Source organism: Bombina bombina, chromosome 5 (genome assembly GCF_027579735.1).
Source record: "Bombina bombina isolate aBomBom1 chromosome 5, aBomBom1.pri, whole genome shotgun sequence".
Lineage (NCBI taxonomy): Eukaryota > Metazoa > Chordata > Amphibia > Anura > Bombinatoridae > Bombina > Bombina bombina.
Genome location: NC_069503.1, coordinates 82912383 through 82927610, shown reverse-complemented (window position 1 = coordinate 82927610; position 15228 = coordinate 82912383). Strand labels below are relative to the sequence as shown.

The window sequence follows — 15228 nt, the reverse complement described above, 5'->3', positions numbered from 1 at the left end:
GGCCAAGAAATATCTCAAGACTGATTTTTCTAAGGTTTTATGGACTGATGAAATGATAGTGAGTCTTGATGGGCCAGATGGATGGGCCCGTGGCTGGATTGGTAAAGGGCAGAGAGCTCCAGTCCGACTCAGACGCCAGCAAGGTGGAGGTGGAGTACTGGTTTGGGCTGGTATCATCAAAGATGAGCTTGTGGGGCCTTTTCGGGTTGAGGATGGAGTCAAGCTCAACTCCCAGTCCTACTGCCAGTTTCTGGAAGACACCTTCTTCAAGCAGTGGTACAGGAAGAAGTCTGCATCCTTCAAGAAAAACATGATTTTCATGCAGGACAATGCTCCATCACACGCGTCCAAGTACTCCACAGCGTGGCTGGCAAGAAAGGGTATAAAAGAAGAAAATCTAATGACATGGCCTCCTTGTTCACCTGATCTGAACCCCATTGAGAACCTGTGGTCCATCATCAAATGTGAGATTTACAAGGAGGGAAAACAGTACACTTCTCTGAACAGTGTCTGGGAGGCTGTGGTTGCTGCTGCACGCAATGTTGATGGTGAACAGATCAAAACACTGGCAGAATCCATGGATGGCAGGCTTTTGAGTGTCCTTGCAAAGAAAGGTGGCTATATTGGTCACTGATTTGTTTTTGTTTTGTTTTTGAATGTCAGAAATGTATATTTGTGAATGTTGAGATGTTATATTGGTTTCACTGGTAAAAATAAATAATTGAAATGGGTATATATTTGTTTTTTGTTAAGTTGCCTAATAATTATGCACAGTAATAGTCACCTGCACACACAGATATCCCCCTAAAATAGCTATAACTAAAAACAAACTAAAAACTACTTCCAAAAATATTCAGCTTTGATATTAATGAGTTTTTTGGGTTCATTGAGAACATGGTTGTTGTTCAATAATAAAATTAATCCTCAAAAATACAACTTGCCTAATAATTCTGCACTCCCTGTATGTGTGTTGTTCAACCTTGATGTAGGTGCAAATCTTAGTCCTAAATTAAGAACTTTTTTTCTTCTTCTGACAGTTCTTTACTACTTAAATTAAAAATTCCTGATTTAGGTTCTATTTCGCCTTGGGCCTGTTTGTTTAGGCATTAATCCTGGTGTTTCTGGTCTTTTCGGGCTTTCCCCTAAAAAAAAAAAAAAAAAAAAAGTGTGTGGTGCATTCTATAGTCCAGTGATTTTTAAGCTTTTTTTTGCCGTGGCACACTTTTTTACATTAAAAAATCCTGTGGCACACCACCATCCCAAAATTTAAAAAAAAAATCACACATTGTAGCCTAATACAGCATATATATATAAACATACACACAAACACACACATATTGTATGTATTGTGCTGTTATGCCATGCCTCCTACAAACTACCCCTGCACTGGGAGTAAAAAACAAGCAAAGTTTAAAAAATATGTCACACTGTTGTCAGTCTGCCGTGGCACACCTGAGGATCTCTCACGGCACACTAGTGTGCCACGGCACACTAGTGTGCCACGGCACACTGGTTGAAAAACACTGCTATAGTCTGTATCAATCTATAAACAAGACTGTTCATTTTTTGACATAAGATGACTTATTGAAACTAAAGTGGTTACCTTTTGCGCAAATGTTTTATTGCTACTTTTTATTGAAATAAAAGTTGAAACTAAAAGGGGTTATCTATTGCGCAATTTTTATTGGATAAACACATGTGAAGTTTTATTTTAAGAAAGACGTCCCGGATTGTTTGCATGAATAAGTCATATATATGTTTTAATATTTAGGACAAGTGTTTTTTAAATACTGAACATATACTCCTTTACCAAAAAGTTAATTTTAGAAGTGAATTGTTAAAGCCTACAATAAAAAACTGCTGTTTATACAAATATCATCCTCCTAGTATCTTTGCTAATTTAGCGCTCTGTCCCTACCCCCCTTTTTCCATTGCTATAATTTATATCTATCTGGGAAGAGATAGATTGGTACAGAGCTTAAAGATAATGAACTGAATCGCTATAGCTCTATTTTCTCTACTAAAGAAGCGAACCCACCAGCCCAAACTCCCAACAGGGATAGGGCAAGGAAGAACCAAAGGAAAACCAAAAGGTTACCACAACTCCATAAAAGGAATAAACCCCAAGATCGAGCCCGGCTCACAAAGACCCAAATGGGTCCTAGGTCCTGACAAACCAGGGGGGGTGGGGGGCAACGCCCAGACCAAAGACCAGGCATCAGAAGAGAAAAAATCTTCTCTTAACCTCATGCAAATGCACCCAGAAAGACAACTAAAGACCTGGGGGCCTAGTTATCAAGCCGTCAACCTCAAATACGCTGGAATTCCGCAGTGTATTTGTGGCGAGGCTGATTCGCCTAAGTTATCAAAGGCTAGAGACCGGCAAAAGTAGAATTTTGTGACGTAAACTTCGATCCGCCGGACTCAGTCCGACACAGATCGATTCTTACGTCACTCCAGATGTTCCGCACACAAGTGCGGCACAATCTGACTACTTTTGCTAGTTATCAAAAAACTAGCAGGTACGCTCGGCACTTTTACGGCCCAGCGTACCTGGTTTTCAATCCGCCGCCCTGGAGGCGGCGGATCCCATAGGAATCAATGGGAGTCTGACCATAGCGAAAGTACAAGTTCGCTGCTGCCAGACATCCCATTGATTCCTATGGGAGATGTCTACACCTAACACCCTAACATGTACCCCGAGTCTAAACACCACTAATCTGTCCCCCTACACCGCCGCAACTAAATAAAGTTATTCCCACCTAAACCGCCGCTCCCGGAGCCCACCGCAACTATAATATATGTATTAACCCCTAAACCGCCGCTCCCGGAGCACACCGCAAGCTACTCTATACATATTAACCCCTAAACCGCCGCTCCCTGAGCCCACCGCCACCTACATTATACCTAGTAACCCCTATCCTGCCCCCCCTATACCTCCGCCCTCTATAATAAAGTTATTAACCCCTATCCTGCCGATCCCGCACCTTGCCGCAACTAAATAGTTTAACCCCTAAACCGCCGCTCCCGGACCCTGCCGCAACCTATATTAAATTTATTAACCCCTAATCTGCCCCCCCTACACCATCGCCACCTATAATACATTTATTAACCCCTATCCTGCCCCCCACTACACCGCCGCCACTGTAATAAATTTATTAACCCCTAAACCTAAGTCTAACACTAACCCTAACACCCCCCTAACTTAAATATTAATTAAATAAATCTAAATAATATTTCTCTTATTAACTAAGTTAATCCAATTTAAACTAAATACTTACCTTTAAAATAAACCCTAATATAGCTACAATATAAATAATAATTATATTGTAGCTATTTTAGGATTTATTTTTATTTTACAGGTAACTTTCAATTTATTTTAACTAGGTACAATAGCTATTAAATAGTTATTAACTATTTAATAGCTTACCTAGCTAAAATAAAGAGAAATGTACCTGTAAACTAAAAACTAACCTAAGTTACAATAACACCTAACACTACACTATACTTAAATAAATTATTCCTATTTAAAACTAAATACTTACCTGTAAAATAAACCCTAAGATAGCTACAATGTAATTAATAAGTACATTGTAGCTATTTTAGGATTTATATTTATTTTACAGGTAACTTTGTATTTATTTTAGCTAGTTAGAATAGTTATCAAATAGTTATTAACTATTTAATAACTACCTAGCTAAAAGAAATACAAAATTACCTGTAAAATAAATCCTAACCTAAGTTACAATTAAACCTAACACTACACTATCATTACATTAATTAAATAAATTAACTACAAATAACTACAATTAAATACAATTACATAAACTAACTAAAGTACAAAAAATAAAAAAAGCTAAGTTACAAAAAATAAAAAAAAAATAAGTTACAAACATTTTAAAAATATTACAACAATTTTAAGCTACTTACACCTAATCTAAGCCCCCTAATAAAATAACAAAGCCCCCCAAAATAAAAAAAATGCCCTACCCTATTCTAAATTAAAAAAGTTCAAATCTCTTTTACCTTACCAGCCCTTAAAAGGACCTTTTGTGGGGCATGCCCCAAAGAATTCAGCTCTTTTGCCTGTAAAAGAAAAATACAACCCCCCCCAACATTAAAACCCACCACCCACATACCCCTAATCTAACCCAAACCCCCCTTAAAATAACCTAACACTAATCCCCTGAAGATCATCCTACCTTGAGTCGTCTTCACTCAGCCGAGCAGCGATGGAACCGAAGAGGACATCCGGAGCGGCAGAAGTGATCATCCAAGGGGCGCTGAAGAAATCTTCCATCCGATGAAGTGATCCTCCAAGCGGCGCTGAAGAAGTCTTCCATCCGGGTGATGTCATCTTCCAAGAGGCGCTGAAGAAGTCTTCTATCCGGGCGATGTCATCTTCCAAGAGGCGCTGAAGAAGTCTTCTATCCGGGCGATGTCATCTTCCAAGCCGGGTCTTCAATCTTCATCCCGCCGACGTGGAACATCCTTCTTTACAGACGGACTACCGACGAATGAAGGCTCCTTTAAGGGACGTCATCCAAGATGGCGTCCCTTCAATTCCGATTGGCTGATAGGATTCTATCAGCCAATCGGAATTAAGGTAGGAAAAATCTGATTGGCTGATTGAATCAGCCAATCAGATTCAAGTTCAATCCGATTGGCTGATCCAATCAGCCAATCAGATTGAGCTCGCATTCTATTGGCTGTTCCGATCAGGGGTATGTGGGTGGTGGGTTTTAATGTTGGGGGGGGTTGTATTTTTCTTTTACAGGCAAAAGAGCTGAATTCTTTGGGGCATGCCCCACAAAAGTTCCTTTTAAGGGCTGGTAAGGTAAAAGAGCTTTGAACTTTTTTAATTTAGAATAGGGTAGGGCATTTTTTTTATTTTGGGGGGCTTTGTTATTTTATTAGGGGGCTTAGATTAGGTGTAAGTAGCTTAAAATTGTTGTAATATTTTTAAAATGTTTGTAACTTATTTTTTTGTAACTTAGTTTATGTAATTGTATTTAATTGTAGTTATTTGTAGATAATTTATTTAATTAATGTAATGATAGTGTAGTGTTAGGTTAACTATTTAATATTTAATAACTATTCTAAGCCTGCTTTCTTGCACTGGTCATAGCACAGTACCACACCATTTGGTAAGCATAATACTTACTTTTATCTGTACCCACATATCCAGACGGTATCACGCTATTGTGGCGCCCTCTTTCTTCTTTCTATTTTAACAGTTGTTGTTCCACACTCTCTGGGATCAAGAGGAGCAGCCTTACTCACCTATTAGGAGGATACCCTCATCCCTTCAATTTACTACCAGTTTATGGACATTAAACAGGACTAACATGGTAGAATTGATCTACTATATTTTAAGTGTATTACCTTGTTTTATATTGAACATTGTTTTTTTCTTTTATAAATATCAGCGCTCTTTTATATCCCTTTATTGGGATATTTTAGTTTTATTTATTCTAACTAGCTAAAATAAATACAAAGTTACCTGTAAAATAAATATAAATCCTAAGATAGCTACAATGTAATTATTAATTACATTGTAGCTATCTTAGGGTTTATTTTACAGGTAAGTATTTAGTTTTAAATAGGAATAATTTATTTAAGTATAGTGTAGTGTTAGGTGTAATTGTAACTTAGGTTAGTTTTTATTTTACAGGTAAATTTCTCTTTATTTTAGCTAGGTAGCTATTAAATAGTTAATAACTATTTAATAGCTATTGTACCTAGTTAAAATAAATTGAAAGTTACCTGTAAAATAAAAATAAATCCTAAGATAGCTACAATATAATTATTATTTATATTGTAGCTATATTAGGGTTTATTTTACAGGTAAGTATTTAGTTTTAAATAGGATTAACTTAGTTAATAAGAGAAATATTATTTAGATTTATTTAATTAATATTTAAGTTAGGGGGGTGTTAGGGTTAGTGTTAGACTTAGGTTTAGGGGTTAATAATTCTATTACAGTGGTGGCGGTGTAGTGGGGGGCAGGATAGGGGTTAATAAATTTATTATAGGTGGCGACGGTGTAGGGGGGGCAGGATAGGGGTTAATAAATTTAATATCGGTTGCGGCGGCTTCAGGGAGCGGCAGTTTAGGGGTTAAACTATTTATTTGCGGCGAGGTGAGGGATCAGCAGGATAGGGGTTAATAACTTTATTATAGAGGGCGACAGTATGGGGGGGCAGGATAGGGGTTAATAAATTTAATATAGGTTGCGGTGGCTTCAGGGAGCGGCGGTTTAGGGGTTAAACTATTTATTTGCGGCGAGGTGAGGGATCAGCAGGATAGGGGTTAATAACTATTATAGAGGGCGACAGTATGGGGGGGCAGGATAGGGGTTAATAAATTTAATATAGGTTGCGGCATGTTCAGGGAGCGGCGGTTTAGGGGTTAAACTATTTATTTGCGGCAAGGTGCGGGATCAGCAGGATAGGGGTTAATAACTTTATTATAGAGGGCAACGGTATGGGGGGGCAGGATAGGGGTTAATAAATTTAATATAGGTTGCGGCGGGTTCAGGGAGCGGCGGTTTAGAGGTTAAACTATTTATTTATTTGCGGCGAGGTGCGGGATCAGCAGGATAGGGGTTAATAACTTTATTATAGAGGGCGACGGTATGGGGGGGCAGGATAGGGGTTACTAGGTATAATGTAGGTGGCAGCGGTGTCCGGGAGCGGCGGTTTAGGGGTTAATACATTTATAAGAGTTGCGGCAGTTTAGGGGTTGGTAACTTTATTTACTTGCGGGGGGCTCCGGTATAGGGGGTAGAACAGTGTAGTATAGTGTGGGTGCTTAGTGACAGGCTAGCAAGAAAGCTGTAAAAAAGCCGAAGAGCAGCGAGATCGGATGAGTGATAACTCTCACAGTCCGCTGCTCATCGCCCCGTACTTGGTGCGCGGCTTTTTGACAGCTTTTTTGATAACTTAGGCAAATTTTTGCAGGTCCGCGGCGGCGATGTGAGACGAGCTTAAGCGGGTGTATTGGGCCGGCGAAGGCAGGAAAATTAGACGCGTTGATAACTAGGCCCCCAAGTCCTCAAATTGACAGAACTCAGAATACAGAAGTATTCAGATACAAATACGGGTAGCAGACCCAGATGCAAATCCCTGGGTCAAGAACCCCCAGCCATCCTTAGGATGACACAGAAGAAAATACTTCCTGAGAAGTAAAAAGCGGCCAAACAAGGTAACAGATTGCAAAATCTCCAAGACAGAGAATCCAGTCTAGTCAACCCAAGCTGCCAGACCTACACATAGGTCTCGGAAAAAAAATGGAGAAGCACAGAACCTCAACGAGGCCCTCTGCACTCCCAAAACCTGAAGATTACCAGCAGGTCCCAGAACCCACTCCCAGCTGGGCCAGCCCAAGCGTCAGCAGGTCTGAAAAAACATAATTTATGTAAGAACTTACCTGATAAATTCATTTCTTTCATATTAGCAAGAGTCCATGAGCTAGTGACGTATGGGATATACATTCCTACCAGGAGGGGCAAAGTTTCCCAAACCTTAAAATGCCTATAAATACACCCCTCACCACACCCACAAATCAGTTTAACGAATAGCCAAGAAGTGGGGTGATAAGAAAAAAGTGCGAAAGCATAAAAAATAAGGAATTGGAATAATTGTGCTTTATACAAAAAAATCATAACCACCACAAAAAAGGGTGGGCCTCATGGACTCTTACTAATATGAAAGAAATTAATTTATCAGGCAAGTTCTTACATAAATTATGTTTTCTTTCATGTAATTAGCAAGAGTCCATGAGCTAGTGACGTATGGGATAATGACTACCCAAGATGTGGATCTTTCCAAGCAAGAGTCACTAGAGAGGGAGGGATAAAATAAAGACAGCCAATTCCTGCTGAAAATAATCCACACCCAAAATAAAGTTTAATGAAAACATAAGCAGAAGATTCAAACTGAAACCGCTGCCTGAAGTACTTTTCTACCAAAAACTGCTTCAGAAGAAGAAAACACATCAAAATGGTAGAATTTAGTAAAAGTATGCAAAGAGGACCAAGTTGCTGCTTTGCAAATCTGATCAACCGAAGCTTCATTCCTAAACGCCCAGGAAGTAGAAACTGACCTAGTAGAATGAGCTGTAATCCTTTGAGGCAGAGTTTTACCCGACTCGACATAGGCATGATGAATTAAAGATTTCAACCAAGATGCCAAAGAAATGGCAGAAGCTTTCTGGCCTTTTCTAGAACCGGAAAAGATGACAAATAGACTAGAAGTCTTTCGGAAAGACTTAGTAGCTTCAACATAATATTTCAAAGCTCTAACAACATCCAAAGAATGCAATGATTTCTCCTTAGAATTCTTAGGATTAGGACATAATGAAGGAACCACAATTTCTCTACTAATGTTGTTAGAATTCACAACCTTAGGTAAAAATTCAAAAGAAGTTCGCAACACCGCCTTATCCTGATGAAAAATCAGAAAAGGAGACTCACAAGAAAGAGCAGATAATTCAGAGACTCTTCTGGCAGAAGAGATGGCCAAAAGAAACAAAACTTTCCAAGAAAGAAGTTTAATGTCCAATGAATGCATGGGTTCAAAAGGAGGAGCTAGAAGAGCCCCCAGAACCAAATTCAAACTCCAAGGAGGAGAAATTGACTTAATGACAGGTTTTATACGAACCAAGTCTTGAACAAAACAATGAAAAACAGGAAGATTAGCAATCTTTCTGTGAAAAAGAACAGAAAGAGCAGAGATTTGTCCTGTCAAGGAACTTGCGGACAAACCTTTATCTAAACCATCCTGAAGAAACTGTAAAATTCTCAGAATTTTAAAAGAATGCCAGGAAAAATGATGAGAAGACACCAAGAAAAATAAGTCTTCCAGACTCTAAAATATATCTCTCTAGATACAGATTTACGAGCCTGTAACATAGTATTAATCACAGAGTCAGAGAAACCTCTTTGACCAAGAATCAAGCGTTCAATCTCCATACCTTTAAATTTAAGGATTTGAGATCCTGATGGAAAAAAAGGACCTTGCGACAGAAGGTCTGGTCTTAACGGAAGAGTCCACGGTTGGCAAGAAGCCATCCAAACAAGATCCGTATACCAAAACCTGTGAGGCCATGCTGGAGCTACCAGCAGAACAAACGAGCATTCCTTCAGAATCTTGGAGATTACTCTTGGAAGAAGAACTAGAGGCGGAAAGATATAGGCAGGATGATACTTCCAAGGAAGTGATAATGCATTCACTGCCTCCGCCTGAGGATCCCGGGATCTGAACAGATACCTGGGAAGTTTGTTGTTTAGATGAGAAGCCATCAGATCTATTTCTGGAAGTTCCCACATTTGAACAATCTGAAGAAATACCTCTGGGTGAAGAGACCATTCGCCCGGATGTAACGTTTGGCGACTGAGATAATCCGCTTCCCAATTGTCTATACCTGGGAAATGAACCGCAGAGATTAGACAGGAGCTGGATTCCGCCCAAACCAGAATTCGAGATACTTCTTTCATAGCCAGAGGACTGTGAGTCCCTCCTTGATGATTGATGTATGCCACAGTTGTGACATTGTCTGTCTGAAAACAAATGAACGACTCTCTCTTCAGAAGAGGCCAAGACTGAAGAGCTCTGAAAATTGCACGGAGTTCCAAAATATTGATCGGTAATCTCACCTCCTGAGATTCCCAAACCCCTTGTGCCGTCAGAGACCCCCACACAGCTCCCCAACCTGTAAGACTTGCATCTGTTGAAATTACAGTCCAGGTCGGAAGAACAAAAGAAGCCCCCTGAACTAAACGATGGTGATCTGTCCACCACGTCAGAGAGTGTCGTACAATCGGTTTTAAAGATATTAATTGAGATATCTTTGTGTAATCCCTGCACCATTGGTTCAGCATACAGAGCTGAAGAGGTCGCATGTGAAAACGAGCAAAGGAGATCGCGTCCGATGCAGCAGTCATAAGACCTAAAATTTCCATGCATAAGGCTACCAAAAGGAATGATTGTGACTGAAGGTTTTGACAAGCTGATATCAATGTTAGACGTCTCTTGTCTGACAAAGACAGAGTCATGGACACTGAATCTATCTGGAAACCTAAAAAGGTTACCCTTGTCTGAGGAATCAATTAACTTTTTGGTAAATTGATCCTCCAACCATGATCTTGAAGAAACAACACAAGTCGATTCGTATGAGATTCTGCTAAATGTGAAGACTGAGCAAGTACCAAGATATCATCCAAATAAGGAAATACCAATACCCTGTTCTCTGATTACAGACAGAAGGGCACCGAGAACCTTTGTAAAAATTCTTGGAGCTGATGCTAGGCCAAACGGTAGAGCCACAAACTGGTAATGCTTGTCTAGAAAAGAGAATCTCAGAAACTAAAAGTGATCTGGATGAATCGGAATATGCAGATATGCATCCTGAAAATCTATTGCAGACATATAATGCCCTTGCTGATCAAAAGGCAGGATAGTCCTTACAGTTACCATCTTGAATGTTGGTATCCTTACATAACGATTCAATATTGATAGATCCGGAACTGGTCTGAAGGAATTGACCTTCTTTGGTACAATTAAGAGATTGAATAAAACCCCAGCCCCTGTTCCAGAACTGGAACTGGCATAATTACTCCAGCCAACTCTAGATCTGAAACACATTTCAGAAATGCTTGAGCCTTTGCTGGGTTTACTGGGACACGGGAAAGAAAAAAAAAAAATCTCTTTGCAGGAGGCCTTAACTTGAAGCCAATTCTGTACCCTTCTGAAACAATGTTCTGAAACCAGAGATTGTGAACGGAATTGATCCAAATTTCTTTGAAAAAAACGTAATCTGCCCCATACCAGCTGAGCTGGAATGAGGGCCGCACCTTCATGTGGACTTAGGAGCTGGCTTTGGGTTTCTATAAGGCTTGGATATATTCCAAACTGGAGAAGGTTTCCAAACTGATACCGCTCCTGAGGATGAAGGAACAGGCTTTTGTTCCTTGTTGTGATGAAAGGAACGAAAAAGATTATTAGACCTAAATTTACCTTTAGATTTTTTATCCTGTGGTAAAAAAGTTCCCTTCCCTCCAGTAACAGTTGAGATAAAAGAATCCAACTGAGAACCGAATAATTTATTACCCTGGAAAGAAAGGGATAGCAAAGTTGACTTAGAAGACATATAAGCATTCCAAGTTTTAAGCCATAAAGCTCTTCTAGCTAAAATAGCTAGAGATATATACCGGACATCAACTCTAATGATATCAAAGATGGCATCACAAATAAAATAATTAGCATGTTATAGAATAATAATGCTATGAGAATTATGATCTGTTACTTGTTGCGCTAAAGCTTCTAACCAAAAAATTGAAGCTGCAGCAACATCTGCTAAAGATATAGCAGGAGTAGAGACAGCCCCATCAACCTTAGGGATTTTGTCCCAAAACTCTAATCTGTCAGATGGCACAGGATATAATTGCTTAAAACGTTTTAGAAGGAGTAAATGAATTACCCAAATTATTCCATTCCCTGGAAATTACTTCAGAAATAGCACCAGGGACAGGAAACACTTCTGGAATAACTACAGGAGATTTAGAAACCTTATTTAAACGTTTAGATTTAGTATCAAGAGGACCAGAATCCTCTATTTCTAATGCAATTAATACTTCTTTAAGTAAAGAACGAATAATTCCATCTTGAACAAATACGAAGATTAATCAGCATCAACCTCTGAGACAGAAACCTCTGAACCAGAAGAACCATTATCAGTATCAGAATGATGATGTTCATTTAAAAATTCATCTGAAAAAAGAGAAGTTTTAAAAGACTTTTATGTATACTAGAAGGAGAAATAACAGACATAGCCTTCTTAATGGATTTAGAAACAAAATCTCTTATGTTATCAGGAACACTCTGAGTATTAGATGTTGACGGAACAGCAACAGGTAATGTAACAGTACTAAAGGAAATTTTATCTGCATTAACAAGTTTGTCATGACATTCAATACAAACAACAGCTGGAGGAACAGATACCAAAAGTTTACAGCAGATACACTTAGCTTTGGTAGCTCCAGCACCGGGCAGCGATTTTCCTGAAGTATCTTCTGACTCAGTTGCAACGTGGAACATCTTGCAATATGTAATAGAAAAAAACAACATATAAAGCAAAATTGATCAAATTCCTTAAATGACAGTTTCAGGAATGGGAAAAAAAATGCCAGTGAACAAGCTTCTAGCAACCAGAAGCAATAAATAATGAGACTTAAATACTGTGGAGACAAAAGTGACGCCCATATTTTTTTAGCGCCAAATAAGACGCCCACATTATTTGGCGCCTAAATGCTTTTGGCGCCAAAAATGACGCCACATCCGGAACGCCGACACTTTTGACGCAAAAGAACGTCAAAAAATGACGCAACTTCCGGCGACACGTATGACGCCGGAAACAGAAAAAAAAATTTGCGCCAAAAAAGTCAGCGCCAAGAATGACGCAATAAAATGAAGCATTTTCAGCCCCGCGAGCCTAACAGCCCACAGGGAAAAAGTCACATTTTTAAGGTAAGAAAAAATGATTGATTCAAATGCATTATCCCAAATATGAAACTGACTGTCTGAAAAATAAGGAATGTTGAACATCCTGAGTCAAGGCAAATAAATGTTTGAATACATATATTTAGAACTTTATAAAAAAGTGCCCAACCATAGCTTAGAGTGTCACAGAAAATAAGACTTACTTACCCCAGGACACTCATCTACATGTTGTAGAAAGCCAAACCAGTGCTGAAACGAAAATCAGCAGAGGTAATGGTATATATATAAGAGTATATCGTCGATCTGAAAAGGGAGGTAAGAGATGAATCTCTACGACCGATAACAGAGAACCTATGAAATAGACCCCGTAGAAGGAGATCATTGCATTCAAATAGGTAATACTCTCCTCACATCCCTCTGACATTCACTGCACGCTGAGAGGAAAACCGGGCTCCAACCTGCTGCGGAGCGCATATCAACATAGAATCTAGCACAAACTTACTTCACCACCTCCATAGGAGGCAAAGTTCGTAAAACTGATTTGTGGGTGTGGTGAGGGGTGTATTTATAGGCATTTTAAGGTTTGGGAAACTTTGCCCCTCCTGGTAGGAATGTATATCCCATACATCACTAGCTCATGGACTCTTGCTAATTTACATGAAAGAAAAAGGGAACATCAAAAACCCCAACACCAGCTCAAAACTAGCGGAAGAATGGCCTCAGCCATCCCAACAGAGTTTGGATGCCAACCCAAAAACTCTTTCCTTGAAGACAGTCGACAAGGCCATAGACCCAGAGAAATCTAGCAACAGGCCCAATACAGGCTTGACGAGGAGCCAGAAACTCTCCAGGTGGAACAGAACAACACAGAGAGCATATCTCTCTCTGAAACAGTCTAAACCTCTGTTCCGACCTCCTGAACCCAGGAGGAGCCCCAAGACAGGGACCATACCCCCGAAAAGGAGGAGAATAAGTCCCCCAAAAGAAAAGGGGGCTTATGTAAAGCAAGGCACAAAGCCACAGGCTGAACCCAGAGATTAAATCTCCAACGTAGATGAGCTTCAAGTATCTCCTTCAAAAAACAGCCTGCCAACCCACGGACAAGATGCAATTGCTGCAGCAGAAACCCTGCAACCCTTCGCTTGCAGAGCCGCAAAGCCATCAAATTATGTCAGCGAGCTGACCAAGGAAAATTGCACCTTAGAACGTAAGGCAAGCCCAAGAAGCCTCAGCCCTCAGAAAACCTGGCCAATTGTGACCAGGTCAACTAGCCAGACTCATGGTCATAGTCCAAGTTCCCTGGAACCGGAAAACCCAACCCAGCCCTGGATCCTAACAGACAGGTAACAACCCGCAACGGGATCCACAAGGACATAGCGGAATCCTCCGCAACCGAAGCAAACAGGGTTTGTTTAAAACAAACAAAATCCCGGAAACTAAACAACATGTCTAATATAAAAAACAGACCCACAGGGAATATTACTCAAAAACTATAGGCCTGAGCAACGAAAAAGCCTATTCCCGGGAACAAGACTCACTCATAATCTCAACCCAAAAGGAAAAGAAGAGTCCTTGCAGGAGTCCAACACTCTCAGATAGAGCTAAAGTACGACAGAGTCGCACAAGACCCCAGAGCTCAAAAGGCGTACCAAACACCCCAGAGAACACTGAGTACAAAGCCCTGAAGAGTGAGAGAAACAAAGGCTAGCCTCCATAATCTCCTCCGGAACACCGGGGGAGCACATCCGAGGAGCAGGAATGCAGGGCATCCCAAACCCCTTTATCGAAAAACCCCTAAGCGAAGCTTGGAGGAGGAGACAACACAGCCCATCTTCCCAGAAAGGTAAAGACCAACTCCCAAATTCGGACAAGCCGCAAGATGAACGGACAAAGTCCAGAAGTCTCAACTCAAAGGAAGAAATCAACAGGAAACGAGTCCACGAAGGGACACTGCCAATAACCCCAAAGGGCAAACCGTGCGGAAACCGGCGGCAAAAAGTCCTCTAACCCACACAGGAGAGAAACACTCCAGTCCCGACAGGATGCCGTCTATAACTGGGAGAGTCGCAGCGGAACTTGAAAACATGATTGTACCTGTAAAGCTCGGCTAAGCCCCCTAAAGGGACTCAAGGCGCTGCTCATTTAATCAACCTCGAAAGGAGGAAAGGCTGAGTAGACGACGCCGGGGATCGAACTTGCAACGCTCGGTTTGCTACAGTACATAGAATGCTGAGCTAGCTGTCCAGTTAGCCCCAGATGCTGAGACTTGTAAGAATAACAAGTTAACAGGGTGGAGCACTTTGCGCCAAAACCGGACCAACCCATCAGAACTAGGCCTCAAGACAGAAGGTAACAGAACCCATCAGAACCAGCCTGAAACCAGGGCCATCACTGTCAAGGCCGCATATAAATCTCCCTTATCGGGGGAGAGCAACAGTCAACACAGGACTAAACACGTTCTAGAACGAACTTTCACAGAAGTAACATAGCGATCAAAATATTGCTTGTATCGAAAATTCCAAGGAAAATATAACGAACATGAAAATATCCTAATATCCTAACCGGATAAAATAAAAGAAGGCACCCCTTAGGTTATTGCCTAAGAAAAAACAGCCAGCCCAACAGGGACCCTGTTCTTACAAGCTCAAAAACTGGACAATACTCAACTAACAAGACTATAAGAGGATTACGACATCCCCTTATATCTAATGCTGAAGGCTATTCAAGA

At 40.4% G+C, this 15228-nt stretch overlaps 1 protein-coding gene across 1 annotated transcript in view; it reads right to left on the bottom strand.

Moving 5' to 3' along the window:
• Window positions 1-1104: 1104 nt before the first annotated feature.
• Window positions 1105-15228, bottom strand: part of LOC128659929 (homeobox protein orthopedia) — a 149410-nt gene continuing 135286 nt past the window's right edge. Inside the window, exon 10 of the mRNA XM_053713514.1 lies at window positions 1105-1142. The gene's annotated coding sequence lies outside the window, so the exon portion shown is untranslated. The remainder of the gene's footprint in view (window positions 1143-15228) is intronic.